The sequence below is a fragment of the Humulus lupulus genome, chromosome 4 (genome assembly GCF_963169125.1).
Source record: "Humulus lupulus chromosome 4, drHumLupu1.1, whole genome shotgun sequence".
In the NCBI taxonomy this organism is placed as follows: Eukaryota; Viridiplantae; Streptophyta; class Magnoliopsida; order Rosales; family Cannabaceae; genus Humulus; species Humulus lupulus.
The window spans coordinates 107,379,973-107,382,787 of record NC_084796.1 but is presented as its reverse complement, the minus strand read 5'-3'; the positions used below and the strand labels follow the sequence as shown (position 1 = coordinate 107,382,787).

The 2,815-nt window shown below is 38.3% G+C and overlaps 1 non-coding gene across 1 annotated transcript; it reads right to left on the bottom strand.

Moving 5' to 3' along the window:
* Positions 1-2,125: 2,125 nt before the first annotated feature.
* LOC133833388 (small nucleolar RNA R71) lies at positions 2,126-2,232 on the bottom strand. The gene has a single exon (XR_009892769.1). It is a non-coding gene; the product is annotated as a small nucleolar RNA R71 (small nucleolar RNA).
* Positions 2,233-2,815: the final 583 nt, after the last annotated feature.

The following is a 2,815-nucleotide window of genomic DNA, read 5'->3' as shown; positions in this document are numbered from 1 at the left end:
TGAGCTGAAGGGAAGGATGGTTCACGTATAACACTTGGTCATATATTGGTTTAAGCTGAAAATTGGAAGAAAAGGCTAGAAAGAAAAGGAAGCAAGAAGGAGGGCAGGAACTTGAAACCTAGGAGGAAATTCAAAGGAGTTTGAGGCAACCAAAACCAGATTTAAGCTAAGATTGTTCAAAGGTAAGAATTGTGCTTTGTTTTTGTTAAATTTGATAAGTGAGTTTTTAGACTCATTTATCTATGTGTTTTTCAGGTAAAGTATTAGGTGTTTGTTTTGTTTTGTTCCATTTTACGTTTGTTTCGGTATGTTTTCAGGTATCGAAGGACTTAGGTGATTTAGGTGTGGAAACATGGTGGAAACATAGACAAAATGACAAAAAGTGGTGGACATTGTGTTTCGGAGCACTTCCTGCAACCGCAGGAAGTGTGTCTTGCGGCCGCAGCTTCAGAGGAGTTTTGCATTCCAGAGCATTCCTGCGACCGTAGGAAGTGTGTCTTGCGGCCACAGCTTACGCCTGAAAAAAGAGAAAAATGCAGATTTTAATTAAGGGGTTTTTAGTCATTTGAAGCTAAACAAAACACGAATTAGGTTAAAAATGACGACCAATTAGACAGAGGGGGGCGTTTTTGGAGTGCTGAACAGAGGGAGACAATGGCGGAGAGTGGAGGACACCATTGGAGGATCCATTCTTGAGTTTTCATCATCTGTCTTTAATATTTTCATGTTCGTAATTGAATTCTATGACTGCTAGAATGAATATTATGGGCTAATTTCTTTTTTAGGGCTATTATGTGAATCTTTTGGAAACCCTTTTTATGGATTAATGCAGAATTCATGTTCTTCTTCATCTCTTTCAATTCCTTACAATCTGTGTTACTTGTGCAATTATTGATTGATCACCTCTAATTGTTATTTCATGAATCAAATTGAAATCTGAAAAGTGAAATTTGATATGCTTTGATTGTTTGGATGCAAATTCAATTTAGAACGAAAGTATCTAAATTGTTTGCCTATTTTTTCTGAGTTGCATGTTTAATGCCTTCTTCATGATTCAACTTACCATAGAAATATAGGAAGTTGTCATTTAGATTGAATTTTGTAAATCTTAACCAGATTATGAATTTTTTTTGCAACTTGTTCTTGAATAGGGAGAAGGGGATATAATTCTTGCATTAGGAAATAAAAGGGTGGAAAATAGACGATCATAATTGACCTAATTTCATTTTCTCTGTTATTTTGTTTAAATTTTCATTGTGCTTCGTTAGTATTCTTCGTTGTTTGAAATCTCTGAAATTGTTTAATCAAATAGAATCAAAAAGATTGATTGATTGGTAATTGATAAATCAGTCCTTGAGGACGATACTTGGTTTTTACCATTTTATTACAAATTGCGACTGTGTGCACTTGCATAGCAAAAATATCACAACAAGTTTTTGGCGCCGTTGCCGGGGACTGAAAATAATTATCAATATCAGTCTAATTAATTTTTATTCTAATTTGATTTTAATTTCTCTTGTTTCTAATCTGTTTAGTTGCTTAATTTATCTATCTCAGGTGAACTGTGTTATATGCGTAGCAGAAGAGGAGCAGACAATCTTGTTCCTTTGAATCCTGAGATTGAAAAGTCTTGCAAGCAAAACAAAAAGAACAAGAGGGAGGCCCAGAAATCTGTGAAGATGGCACAGAATGATGGGGATGGCAGGAATGTTTTAATTCCTGGAATTGCACAAGGGGGTCAGGCTCAGAACAATGCTGAGAGGAGCCTGAGAGACTATGTACTGCCCACTCTGACGGGAGTACAAAACAGTATACGCCCACCAGCTGTAGAGGCTAACAACTTTGAGATCAAGCCAGCTATTCTACAAATGGTGCAATCCTCTATTCAATTTAATGGGTTGCCTTCTGAAGATCCTCACACCCATTTGTCTAATTTTCTGGAGCTTTGTGGAACTTTTAGATACAATGGGGTGAGTGATGACGCTTCAAACTTAGGCTTTTCCCATTTTCTCTGAGGGATAGAGCTAAAAGTTGGCTGAACTCTTTGCAACCGAACTCTATATTTACCTGGCAAGATTTGGCTCAGAAGTTTTTATCAAAATTCTTCCCTCCTTCCAAAGCTGCTAAATTGAGGGGAGAAATCAATAATTTTTGCCAGAATGATGGAGAATCATTGTATGAAGCTTGGGAACGGTTCAAGGAACTTTTGAGAAGATGTCCTCATCATGGCATTGAACAGTGGATGTTAGTGCAGAATTTTTATAATGGTTTATGTCCTACTACTAGAACCATTATTGATGCTGCAGCGGGTGGTACTTTTATGAGCAAGAGTGCAACTGGTGCTAATGAGCTGCTGGAGGACATGGCCACAAATAATCATCAGTGGTCTGAGGAAAGATCATCGGGGGTCAGAAAGGTAGCTGGGGTGCATGAGCTGGATGCAATCACTGCTCTAACAGCACAAGTAGCCTCCTTGACAAAATAGTTACAACAGAGCACTGTATCTGCTAATGCGGTTCAAATGGCAGCTAGGTGTGAAATTTGTGGTGGTTCTCACTCTATTGATCATTGCCCTATCAGTATGAATAATAACACTCCGATGGATCACGCTCAGGTTCAAGCGGTGGGAAACTTTCAGAGGCCATTCAATAATCCATTCTCCAATACTTACAATCCTGGGTAGCAAAATCACCCCAATTTTTCTTGGAAGAATAATCAGGGCCAGCAACCTCAGTTTCAGGGCCAATTTCAGAATAATATGCCTCAGCCACCTATGCATCAAGCCTCTTCATCACAGTAGCCTAGGCCTCAACAA